General features: G+C 46.4%; 1 protein-coding gene across 1 annotated transcript in view; it reads left to right on the forward strand.

Moving 5' to 3' along the window:
• The first annotated feature begins 12,871 nt into the window (after positions 1–12,871).
• PLS3 (plastin 3) overlaps positions 12,872–13,286 on the forward strand; it is a 49,796-nt gene continuing 49,381 nt past the window's right edge. The window contains exon 1 of the mRNA XM_059482810.1: positions 12,872–12,891. The gene's annotated coding sequence lies outside the window, so the exon portion shown is untranslated. The remainder of the gene's footprint in view (positions 12,892–13,286) is intronic.

Consider the following 13,286-nt stretch of genomic DNA (forward strand, 5'->3'; position numbering starts at 1 on the left):
GCACTCAAGATTTTGAATACAACTAGAGCTGAAAAACATGTTTGATTCAACATCTTCTGTTTTCCCCTTTGTTTCACCTGAGGACCTCTGTAACTATTTGAATTTCCAATGAAAGATTTTAAAATGCATTTTTTCCATTACAAGTAACCTTAAGTATAAGGGGAGTTAAATATAGAGTTAGGAAACACAGGAATGTTCAGGTTCAACGAAATGCTTCTGATTGCTCAAGATTAAATATTTTTCTCCTCCCTGTCTTGCTAACCCAGACATGTTCTCTTTCTGGTTTGTTTTGACCTCTGAGCTGACAAATGCTCCCTCCCCTGTGCCTGCTCGAGAGTACAGTAGGTGCACCTTGAGTGAGATTCTTGTTTTTCCCCCGGCGTTCTCGTTTGCCTTGAGCTCTTTGAATTTACAACCTTTATCTCTGCTTTCCAGCACATTTTCTCCCCTGCCAGCTGAGAAAAGGCATGCTCAGCACTGTGATGGTGGAGCCAGCCACGCTGGGCCTTGTGGGCAAGCTGGGCTGTGGCAGAGCAGGCTGATGGAGCTGTGGAAACCCTTGGTCTCCCTGAGTGCCAGCACTGAGGTTTCTGTTAGGAGAAAAGGAGCACACTCCTCATAGTTTCCCTTCATGGATTTTTTTTTTTTTTCTTTGTAAAAGAGCCAACTTGACCTTAGCAGGTCTTCTTGCACCTTGGGCAGAGCCAAGGCCATGGACCTGCATTACCCTTTATACCTTTCTTGTAAGTACTCGCATGGCAGATGGGGTCACAGTCCTCACTTATCATGAGTTTTATATCACCTACCAATTTGCAAGGTCAGAGAATCTATTCTGTCAGCCTGACTGGGCGGGCAGCTGTAATGGTGTTCACAGGGGTCTGAGGATGAGGGAAGAGATGAGAATGTTGACTCCATGTTTCAGAAAGGTTGATTTTTTTTTTTTAATATATATTATATTAAAACTATACTAAAAGAATAGAAGAAAGGATTTTATCAGAAGGTTGGCTAAGAATAGAAAAGGAATGACAACAAAGGCTTGTGACTGACTGAGACAGTCCGGACAGCTGGACTGTGATTGGGCATTAATTAGAAACAATGATGTGCGGAAATTTTAACATCTGCATCAGTGGCTTGTGTAATTCTTCTTCTCAATCTCTCATCATGGAGTACTGCCATCCCTGATCCTCCTGCCATCCCTGATCCTCCTGCAATGTCCTGGAAGAGTCCTCATTGACAAAAACACGTGGGCATAAACACGGGCAGTTTTACAGGAGAGCTGGTGTATGGCACATTCAGCAGATAATTGTGCTGCCAGGACAGAGATAGCACAGGCAATAAAAAGTAAACAGAGATGTTTGCCCAGCAGCCTGTGGACCCACAGCAGGCTGCTGGAGGAAGCAGGGAGCAGCTCAGATCAACTAATTCATGGTCAAGGCCAGAGAAGCAGTAAAGGAGATCCTGGGGAGGATCTGCTGACGGCTGGGTTGATCTGTGTTTGTGTTTGTGGTCCCTTACAGAGAGCTGCAGGCTCTGGTCTCAACCATCCTGCTATAACAGGCTGTGGTCTGACTATGTGGGACTTCTCTCACTGCCTGTTTTCTTCCACACTGTGTGAGGAAAAGGGGACAGAAGACAAGAAGCAGTGTTATGGACTGTCCCCAGCTGAATCATGATTTTCATACAGCAAGTGAGGAAGTACCACACTCCTGCATGAATAAATTCTGCTTTTAATAATAAATGAAAAATCAGTTTTGCATACATGTGGGTGTGCAAGAGGGCTGAGAGGAGCAGCCCCCCATACAACAGGTGATCCTGCAAGCCACCCTGGCTGGCCACAGCACAGGCAGCTGCTTTACCCAGGGCCAACCCAGCCAGCTGCTGTCCCAGCAGTTGTGCCACCCTAATCCCCTACCAGGTGTCAGCATTCCCTTGGCATGCCCACAACTGCCAGCCATGGCTGCAGCTCTGCTTGGCCACAGCCGCTGGGGAAGGGCGGCCTCCAAGAAATCTTGATTTTCATGCTGATAAAGATCAAAGTTCTCCTCTCCAGCGTTTCACAGCAGTTCCCACTGTGGAGGAGGGCTCAGCTGGGAACTGAGTGGTCTGCTCTGGGCTGGGGGCAGTGGCCACACAACAAACCAGAGCTGCAGGTGATGCCAAGGGCAAATCTCAAAGGGCACTTTGGGACAGAGGCACTGTCAGCCCCTGGCAAATCCATGGCCAGAAGGAAAAGCTGCCATTAAAGGCACCCAGATCACAGCAAACCTGTCACCCAGGGGCTTGGGTGTCTGCAGAAAACATGGATTTGTGTTGCCATGACCCTTCACAGCCCATCACTCTCCTGTGATGCCACCACTGCCTCCATATTCAGGTTCTGAGCATCCTCGCGTTGGATCAGCACCCACCCTGCTGGATGGCCATGGCCAGGGGAAAGGATCATCATTATCCCAAATCATCTAAATACTCTGAATAAAGAGTGAAAGGCAGGCAGACACACAGTGGTGGATTCAAGGAGGTGGCACTGTTCAAGAAGAGTTCAAATTTTTAAAAATCATGGAAAATATTGCAAGTCAACAAAAAATGTTCGGCTGTGCCAAGAAGGATACCCAACCCAGAGGTTGTAAGGACTAAGAAGCTGGGTGGCTTTAGCTAGGGTGGGACTTGATAAGGGAAGAATTAATAATTCTGTTTTGCTCACTTGGTGATTACTATCATGATGAGAAGAAGATGCCAGGGTCTCAAGCTGGCATTTAAACCTGAGGAACTGTGAATGCACCAGAAAGCTGCATGGATGTGGAAAAACCTTCCTCACAGCTGGGGATGTAAAACCATTACAGGCTTGTTTGAACTGCAGGGCAAAGGTTTTATTTAGTGTGTGCTACACAGCACATCTTCCAGTTCCCAGGACTGTGAGGCTGGTCCCCAGTGGGGAAGTTAGATTTTTTTTCCCAGTTACAAAATAGGAAAATCACAGCTTGGCTGGCAAAAAACAGAAAAAACCAAAAACCAAAACAAACAAAACAAACAAAAAAATCCCCAAAAAACAAAACAAAAAAAAAAAAAAAAAACAAAACAAAAAACCAAACCCAAACACCCAAAAAAACCCCCACCAAAAAATAACAAGAAAAACTAAAACAGGAGAAGGATAAGTTGTAGCTGGAGTGAAAATAAAGAACTCATCTTGCATGAACTTGAAAGTTTTCAACACCTGTGGCCTCCTTTAAGTGTTTAACCTCACATTCAAAAAAAAAAAAGATTGTGTTTTGAGATATTGCACTTGGATCTGTGGTTGGAATTTGTATTCCCCAGGATTTGGGGTGATTTGCTGAGCTTGACCTGATTCCACACTTTCTGTCGTTCACCTGGAGCAGCCTCTTCCTGAAGGACTGACCCCACGGAAGGGACCCATCATGGAGCAGGTTTTGATGAGCTGTAATCCATCAGGACCTCTCATAATGTGCGATTTCCACCTCTTTTTCTTTCAAGACAATCCATAAGTAGTTGCATTAATACAGAATTAAATCCACAGGGAACACAGATCTTTACAATCACTTGTAAACAAGGTCAGGTTTTTTGAGCTGCCTTTGTGGCCTGACAAAGCCATCAGACAGTGTTGATATCATCACCACCAAAAATGGTGTGTTTCAAAAGATAAAGCAAATATCAGCCACTTAGCAGCTATGTGACAGAAAAAGCTACCTCAGATTTTCTTCCAGCACCAATTTGATGGACCATCAGCATATAATGATTGGAAAAAACTCTTTTCACAGATCAGGAGGGGATATTTAGTGGCTGGAAAATGCTTTTGTGTGTTAATGCATTTGGCAGTGCTTCATTCTCAAGTTTCTTATGAGATACATGTGTGAACACAAAAACTAAGTCAATTGTAAAAATGTTTGGGATAAAATCAAAACTAAAGCCAAATGTTGCTTGCCCTACTTCTAGAAGAAAGCTTTTTACTCATAGCTGTCACAGCAGTTGATGTTGGTCTGGGTGGAACATCAAAAATATGAAAAGTGAAGACAGATAATGCTAAAACAACAACAACAAAAAGCAGGAAGAAATCAAAACTCTTCCCATTGCCAAGCCAAAAATGAAATGAGATCTCTGTGGGACAGACACATGTTGCTGCGTCCATCAGAGGAGTGCCCTGCTCTCTCTGGGCACCTGGTGCTGGCAGCTCCTAACCCTGGTTTGTCTCCATGTGCAGCACAGGAGGTGCTGAGGGTGGAGCTGGGCTGCTCATGGCCACCTCTCCTGCAATGTGGCCCTTGGAGAAGGCTTGGACCACATGTCAAAAAGCTGCATTTCTAAAGAAACAGAGCTTTGGGCTCTTCTGCTGGAGTGGCTGCTGGGGCAGGGACCCAAAGTGCTCCCCTTAAACACTGAGGGGATAAAATGCCTGGGGCAGAGGGTCTGGGGAATATCCTTGGCTTGGTGTGGCTGAGAGCAGGGCACAGCGCCCTTCTAAGAACCAGTTTGTCCTTCCTGTACAGGTCAGTATGGCCAGGGCCTGGTCATTTCAGGTACCCTCCACACATGGGCGTTGAGAGCCTCTCACTGTTCTTGAAAAGACTGTCAGTACCTGCTGCAGAAGCAGGAGGACATGGAATGCCCTTGCCTGAGGACAACACAGCCTGTTTTATAATTCTGCCTGTTCCCAGCCCACTAGAGAGCCTTTTTTCCCCCACCAGAGTATTATTGTCTTCTGTTTTTAAGCCACGTCGCAGCTCTGAATTCCCTTTGATCCAGCACGTCCCTATCAGCTCTAACAAAGTGAGCAGGAGAGGCTCCTGGGAGGAATTCCTGTCTGCAGCTGATGGTGAGAAACTCTTTTTATAAGCTGTTTACTGTCCTTTTCCAGTAAATTACTTTTTTTATAGAGCACGTTGGTCAAAACCTGGGGACTGTTGTTGGGCTGGAATGTGAAATGCCAGGACAGTGTCCACTTAAAAGTCCTGTGATGCAAATTATATGAATGCAGAAAAAGAAGTGTGTTCTCACCCATCTCATTTGGCACAAATGTCCTTCAATGCTGTGAAAGAAAATATCCATGCAAAATACATTTTGTTGTGACTTCAGAAAAAATTACATCCAAGTGAATTTTTAACTTTATGCATCTTCTTCATTGCTGAGCCGTCTCCCCTCAGCCAGGATGAGGTACAATGCTGCTCTGGCCAAAGAGGATTTTTTGGGACACAGAAGGTTTCTGTGAGCTCCTTTTACAGACTGTCCCAAACTGCACACTCCTCAGAGGGGCTGAAGCACTCCCTGCAGGGCTGGGCTTGCTTTCAGAGGTGGGGACTGCTTTTGGAGAAAGGTTTTGTGTTTTCCACAGTTGTTGTCAGCATAGTAGAGCTGTTGGTTTGTCCTCATCTCCTCCTGCCTAGGAGACATTAAACACAAGCTACAGACTACTGGCTGAAGTGGAGGCATGTGGAAAAGGCTTTCTGCGCTACTGGAAATAAATGTGGCAACGATTCCAGAATGCAGAGCAGAGGGAAATTGAGCTGGGCTCTTGACACATGGAGGCCAATCATTTTACAACATGGAATTGCATTTTCTTGTTCTCTTTGAATAAAACACTCCTTGTTTTTAAAATGAAGCTTGCAGGAGTTTTGATGCTGGTTAGTCACCAAAGGTGGGTATTTAGTGGGTTACCAGCCCACAGCCCAAAGCAAATGATTTCAGCAGCTGACAGTCACAGACTGCAGTGACCCAGCTATCTAATAACCTTGCCTAGAGTCAGGCACCAAGAGAAAAATTAATTTTAACATGTCTAGATCAGCAAAAACTAGAACAGCAAGAGCTAAGCACAGGGAGTACAGTGGTGGGGTCAGGAAGGTGAAAGCATCGCTGCCAGCTGGATGTAACACTCCCCATGCTGCTGCCTGCAGGAATGATCCGTGCTCCTGTGCCAGGGGGATGGAGCTGAGCACCACTTATGGGGCTGGAAATGAGGTTAACTCCATTGTACACCCAGCCTGCAGCTGCTGCATGCTCTGTGGCTGCACCCTCTCTGCTGCCTGGGATCCTGCACAGATGGATGGGAAAGGAAAGAAATCCCAGTGTGACTAGCACTGAAATTTGTTTTCCTGCAACAAACAGGAGTGGCAATAGCAAGAGATAAGGCTGGAAGTGCCCTGGGGAGGGTAACTAGCCATATCCTAGAGCAGTAGACACGAACCTGACCCACCCCAGGCTGACTTTTGTTTGCCCTGTCTCTGCAATTCCTTATGTTCTTCTTTTCTATCACAAGGAGTTCCTTTGCTTTCTGCCCCATCCCACACACAATTAGCACAGAAGTCACATTGCTTTCCAGCAGTTCTCTCTTTCCTGCTGTGTCTTTGGCGATAAAGTTTAGGGAATGCAGAGCACGGATATATAAATGTGAGCACCAGTCCATCAGTCCATGCACCCACATATCCTGAGGAAGCTGGTACCGTCCGGAGCCTTCTGGTTTTGGTCAGCAGGACCTTGAGATGCAGCTCAGGGCAGAGCAGCTTCCTTGGATCTGCTCAGATCAGGGCACCTGGCCTGATCTCTGCTCTGCAGAGCACAGGAGGAGCCAACAAAGCCTTGCAGCTGCTGGACCTGTTAAAGAAGCTGCTCCACTGAGTTTTTCCCAGCCACTGCACTGGGCCCGAGTGGAGCTCCATGGGGTGTTTGGTTTGGCAGGTGTGGTGCAGCCTGGCCTCAGAGCTGGGAACAGCCACAGCCTGGGTTGTGAGACTGCAGAGGAACTTCTGGGGTGAGAGGAGTGAGTGTGTCACAGCCACACCTGCACACAGGGTCCTGCTCCTGTCACACATAGCACAGCTCCTGCACAAACACACATACAGCTGGACATAGAGCATTGCTTTTAAGGAAAACTTTACATTTTTTTTCCCCTGGGTAAATATCCTTATCCAAAACCAGCGTAAGAGAATTCTGTGAGTCTTATCTTGTTCTGCAATTTTCCTGCCTTGCACAGTCACTAATAGCTCCCTATTTATTAGCACTGGCACACATCCACACCATCTCCCAGGCCCTGGGCCTGCAGGAATGTAGACAGCCCTGCTTTCCTTCCGCTCACCATAGATTTTGGAAGCCGTGGGATGACTGAGTTTTGTAGGAGCTGAAGGAACTCAGTGCTAGCATGAGGAAAAGGAAGGAGGAGGCAAAAGTTAAAGTGGCAAAACAGTAAGAAAAATCAAGGAGAAAGTCCAAGAAAATGAGAACAAAATATTCATTCACATATGTTACAGACTAGAAGGACTAAAAAGCCCAAATTAAAAATCACAGAATAATTTAGTTTGTAAAAGACTTTTAAAATCATCAGTGTTAACCCAGCATTGCCAAGCCCACAACTAAACCATGTCCCTCAGTGCTACATCTACAAGACTTTTAAATCTCTTCAGGGATAGTGACTCAACCATTTCCCTGGGCAGCCTGTTTGAATGCTTGACAACTCTCCTGGTGAATATATGGACAAATTAGTAAGTATTAGGAACATAAGAAAAAGTGTCCTTGAGCAGCAAGAACCCTTCCTCAGTTATCAAGAACAGCCTCCAGCTCTCAGCCTGCAGGTGAATATAATCCATCAGCTGCCATGCAATCTCTGTGTACCTCATTTTAACCTGAGTTAAGCCAAAGGAAGGCAGAGTGGAGAGAAAAATGAAAGCAAGACCATTGCTGCAAGCCTGACCAGCACGAAGGTCAGCACTGTGCACTCAAGACTCCTCCTTGGAGGCCCTGTCCATGTCCCTGTTCATCCCTCCCAAGCTCTTTACACCATGCAGAATTGCCTGCATAAGCAGTGTTGTGCTTCCTGCCTCCAGTCTTGCCCCAGTGCAAAACCAAAAAAATACTGCATGAAGGTTTGACCCCCAGTGTTGGCCTATCTTGCCAAACCACCAGGCTTTTCCTCCTTTCAAGCCCCTCTTTACCCCAGGGTAAAATTGTCCAGCTCTGAGCACATTGCCAGGATTTAATAAAAAGAAGCTGAATGCAGAACATCAGGCCTAGGTAATAACCAGGTTACTGCACAGTAGATTGTCACCCGAGATAAAAAATGACCAATTGCCAGCTACATGGCAGAGACTGTATTTTCCAAAATTTGCAACTAACTCTGCTTGGTTCTTCCGCCCTAAACTACCTGCATCTGACCTCCTGCATCTCATGTTCTCTGGAAACATGATTTTCTTTATAAGCAGCTGCTTGTACCCTAGCTACAAGGAAAGAAATGTGGATTCAGTAACTCCTCGGGATCTGATCTTGATGGGTTGATAAATCAAGTAAAGAGAAGAGACAACACCACTTTTTCATTGTCATGCTTTTCTTGGTTTTTGGTCCACAGTGGTGAAGGAGGGGTGTTCACCCTGTTGATATGAACTGCAAATAAAATCTTAAGTCACACATTGTCCCATGTGCTTCGAAGGTCAGTGAGTCCTCTATAAGCTCAGCACACAAAAAAACCCTGTAATTGAGGGCTGTACAAAGGCATCACATGTGTAACTGGCTTGCCACTGATGAGTTGGAACTGAGGAGCTCTTGTAATGCTTCATGGGCAATCCCTGAAAAACCCTCCTTGACAAGAAAGAATACAATTTTAAACAAATAAAACATGCACTGCTGGATAGAGACAACACAAGAGCCTGGAGAGCTCCTTTGCCAAAGCAAGAGCAGATTAAATACGAGGCACTGGTGGTTTCAAACACAATCCAGAATCCATGAGGTGATACGTTATCTGGCAGCCAGGACAGTGAGAGCAAGGCAGCCTGCCCACAGCCTGGCAGGCTGTTACCTTTGGTGGGTAATCTGCACTCATGTGAGGACTCTCAGAGACTTCTGCAGATTTTGAATATGGGTCCCCTGTGCTGTACAAACTTAAGGGATAAACTTACTGATACTTATCTCACAAAAGTTGTTTATAAGGAAAGAAGTGCCCAGAATTATTTGAGTAAATGTTTCTAGTGGGAGTTAAATTCAATTTTCTGTAGTTCAAAATATTATGCAGATTCCCATCTGCTTTCTTGCAATGGAAAAAAATAGTTCCAGATTATTAATCTACTCACAATACCACTCAGTTGTTCTCTTTGCTTGATGACAAGTGTTTTTGACATTAATATCCTAGTTCTTATATTCTGTTAATGTTGTGGGTAAGTATTTGTAGAAAACAAAACAAAAGTCTAGTTGAGAACAGATGCCCTAATTCTAATGGAAGAATTTCACACCAACTCCTTAAAGGCCTCCTCTGAACCCACATGAACTCCTACAATGTGTTGTGCAGTTTCTCTCTGTTTCTCTCTCTCCCTGGCATTCTGTGCATCACAACACAAGTTTTTAGTTGCCCTGCCAGGCTTCCTTTCCCCCTCCTGATTGCCACCACCCTCACTCACAGCCTGTGATGATCTTTATCTCAGGACAGCTATCTCAGCCATGGGTATCAGCATTGCTCAATAACCAGCCAAGAGCAATGAATTAACTTTCATACAATGGAAAAGCAGTACAGGAGAAGCATTGCTAAGCTGCCAGATAAGAAGCTTACATTTCAACAGAGATAGTAAAAATTCATTTCAGTTCCCCAAGCACGGAGTCACACTAACATTAACCTGGCAGTGGCAAAGTCTCTTAAGGGCCCATCCAGCTTCCACTGGAATCAGCAACAAAGTCACACTGGACTCAGGGCTAACCCTCCATCTGCCTGCTGATTATTATGGCAATAAATTGCATTTATAGAAATCTATATCCTTACAAATTAAAAAAAATCCAACAGGCAGTCTCCTTCCATTGTGGCTCTGTAGCCAGGACATTTTCTAACACCTGTTGAATTCACTGTACTCTGCTGAAGAAGAGAATTAATGTTAAACTGTTGAACTGTTTAAACAGTTTAAACAAGTCCTCAAAAAGTATGGCCTATTTCCTTCCTCTTAAGTTCCTATGTGCTAGTAGTTGGTGAAGTCAGAATCCTCTGTCTACATATTTTCTACAAGAATATTTCACTATAACTTCATTAAAAAGTCATATCAAATAACACTAGTCCTGTTGTAAGTCAGGATGTAAATATCTGCCTCCTGTCTGGCCCCAAGTTCTCTGTTCTCGTGGCACTGTGTGGAAAGTCCCTCTGTGCAAACAGTGCTCTTTGTCATTGTCTAAATATTTAATTTCTATTTTAAATTTCTAACTTTTAAATTTTTAAAAATGTCCCAAATACAATTTCAGGAATTGGCCAACACAAATATTCCAGATCCACCCTGTGCTTCAGTCTCTGTTTAAAATCTCCATGGGACATTTCCTAAGGGGACTGGTTTTCCCCTGTAACCTTTGCCAAAATTTCACCTTTCACCAGTGGATACAGTGAAATAAGAATCCAACTGCCTGCTGTCAGGTGATCTTGAAAAAGTCTGTCCACTCTTTCACAAAGCCCTGAGAAAGGGAAACCAATATCTGTGTTAGGGTGTTTTTAACCAGAAATAATCACCCAAGAACGTGCAGTTGTGTGCTTTGGCAAAGAAGATGTTCACTAATTATGTGTCAATGAAACTCCACATTTTGACATCTCACTCAGATTATGGTATTTACATTGAGTACATAATAAAAATATTAAACTAAGCTTGATGACTTTATCAGGGTACTAAGCAGTGGTAGCTGAATGAATGGATGTGTCTACTATAGCTCAGCTTTCTTTGTGCAAGGAGACATGGGGAAATCCTAAGAGAGGCAACTGGTAAATGTTCAATATGTTTAATACTTTACTCCCTCATTTAGAGAACAAAGAGTTGCTTGTTTCACACTACTGGTTTGGACAAAAGCAGGGCATGGAAATGTGTAATCTGCATTTTCTGAATAGTCAAGATTCACAAAGATGATTTCATGTCTCCCCTTGTTTTATGTTGGCATACTGGCAGAAGGGGACAAGAAGAAAACCAATGTATAACTTTTTTTGCTAAAATCCAGAATCAGAAATATTCCCAGCTCTGTTGTGTTTGTAATGCAGTGTGAAGCACTGGTCTAATCTAAACAGGACTACCACCACAGAGCGTAAAATTGAACTAATCTTTTAAATCAGTCTAAAATTACCACTCCTATCTCCAAGACCCAGCCTAACAAACTGATGAATATGTAAGAGTTTCTGATATCCAATGAGAAATCCAACTGTATAAAAAGAATAAAAGAATGATGGGAAGAGAGTCTGATTTTTCTCAGGAAGCTGCTCCTGCTAATGTGATGAGGAAACTCCCACTGTGAGCCATGTAGCTTCCATCATGTGGGACAACTTTATGAGACCGTGTCACTCTGCAGCTTTGGAAAAAACACTGCAAAATGAATTTTCCTGGCAGTTTTGACAATAAAATGTGTTTTGCCTTATGTTATAATGATCAGACTGACAGCCTTTCTGTAAATAATTCATATAAAAATTCATAACATAGGACTATGCAATACAGATCCAGAAATGTTCACCTGTAACATTGCCAACACAGAGAACTAAGTACTCACTGCAATCAGTTTCACTGGGCAGTTCCAGTTAAATATGTCCTACATTTATTTAAGTTTGAAAGAGAAGAGAAAGAATGATCTAATGCTGGTGTGTGCCTTATCTATTAATAGTCTGTTAGGTAACTGTCATCTTTCGGCAAGCTTAATTTTTCTGACACTGGTGGAAATAGTTAAACAGCAAAATATGAGATGTGCTTTTACATTATACAAGAACTGACATCTTCCATTAGTGTCCCTGGTTGTTATAGAATTTATTACTTTGTGCTGTTCTCACATCCAGGCACTGGAATGCCTCATCCTTCTGGCCTGGAAAGGGTTTTTGTGCCTGAATGGATATTTGCTTTTCTCCTAAAACCAGAAGAAGACATTAATATCCTAACTCCTGTTTTCTCCTGGTCATGCTGGATGTGCCAGTGTCAGCCAAAAGTGTGAAGTTTTCAATTTGGAGAAACAACTTCCCCTTTTTTTGGCCCAGGTCCGAAGTGCAGGTCTGGCCCCATCTCCTTCTCCCTGCTCCCGTCCCTCTTCCCACAGCAGGTGTTTGCTTTTTCTTTCTCTTTTCAAGGCCTATTTGGATTAACTTCTGTTCTCCGCCACTTTTACGCAAAAGCGTCCCCAAGGCCCTTGATTTCCTGAACCCTTCTAGCAATGTTCAGTGTGAATATCTGTGTAGCAAATGTAGAAATTAGGACAGTTATGAGGTCAGCTATCCCAAATCGGACAGCTGGAAGCTGCGTGGGGAAAGGCCATGGCAACGCTGTCAGGTCCAGGAGCACAGAATAGCAGGGTGCAAGGGACGGGCACCTGCACTTCACTGAGCCCTGGCTCTGCTCTGTGCCAAGCTCCGTGCCCGATGTGCCCACCAGCGCCAGCCTTCCCTGGACATCCTCAGCATCAGCCCGCAGGGTTATCCCTGGGGGGACAAGGGGAATTTGCAGGAGAAGCGCAGAACTGCTCTGTCTGCGTGGCAGGGCTGAGGCAGCCGGGGCTGCGTGTGCAAGGGAGACAGGACACAGGGAGGAGGGACAGCACGGGAGGAGGGGATGCCTGTAGGGAAGAAAGGACTGCTTGGGGGAGAGTTGCGCACAGGAGAAGAATGAGAGGAGGTGAGGCGTGCGCGGGGCTGGGGACACAGGCAGGGGGTGAGGATGGATGCATGCAAGGGGGATGAAGGCAAGGAACGGCGAGGGGCAGACGCGGCAGAGCTGCCCTACGGCGGCAGGACGAGGACGGGGCGTGCCCTCGGCGGAGCCTGAGTGACTCCGCGGCCGCCCACTGGCAGCGCGGGGCCCGTGATGTGCGGCCGGGCGGCCCAATGGGGCCGGGGCGGCGGGGCCGGGGCGCGCCGAGCGCGGGCAGCGGGCGGGGCGGCGGCGGCGGGACGGCTCGGAGCGGCACGGCACGGCACGGACGGTGAGTGCTCCGGGGCTGCTCCAGCGCGCCTCCAACTCGGGCAAACTTGCGGCGCTCGCCCCGTCGCTGGACGGGCGCCAGCCCGCGCAGAGCAGCATCCCGCCCGCGGCGGCGGGGAGCGGGGGACACCGACCGGCCCCGGCGGCTCCGCGGGGCCCGGCCCTGCTCTCGCTGCCGAGCAGGCGTGTCCCGGGGCTGCCGGGGCCGTGAGGCGGGCGCGGAGCCCGGAGCGCTCGGTGCCGCGGGACGCGGGGACGTGTCCGCCGGGCGCGCTGCTGCCGCCGCTCCCAGCTCCCCGCGGCGATGAGAAGGCGGCACTTGTCTGATTCATCCCCATGGAAAAGTTCAGCCCCGGGCTGAGCCGGGGCGGGCCGGCCCGGGGGATGCGCTGGGAT

Source organism: Ammospiza nelsoni, chromosome 15, assembly GCF_027579445.1.
Source record: "Ammospiza nelsoni isolate bAmmNel1 chromosome 15, bAmmNel1.pri, whole genome shotgun sequence".
NCBI lineage: Eukaryota > Metazoa > Chordata > Aves > Passeriformes > Passerellidae > Ammospiza > Ammospiza nelsoni.